Raw genomic sequence first — 237 nt, forward strand, 5'->3', positions numbered from 1 at the left:
ACCACGCACGCACTCAATGGATCCCCATCTCCCGATCTCATTCCAGTTAGACATGGTTCGAAGAGCCAGTGTACGTTCATTCGACACACGCACGCACTCAATGGATCCCCATCTCCCCATCTCATTCCACTTAGACATGGTTCTAAGAGCCAGTGTACGTTCATTCGACATACATACACACACACGCACTCTCAATGGATCCCCATCTCATTCCAGTTAGACATGGTTCTAAGAGCC

Source organism: Pleurodeles waltl, chromosome 4_1, assembly GCF_031143425.1.
Source record: "Pleurodeles waltl isolate 20211129_DDA chromosome 4_1, aPleWal1.hap1.20221129, whole genome shotgun sequence".
Taxonomy (NCBI): Eukaryota; Metazoa; Chordata; class Amphibia; order Caudata; family Salamandridae; genus Pleurodeles; species Pleurodeles waltl.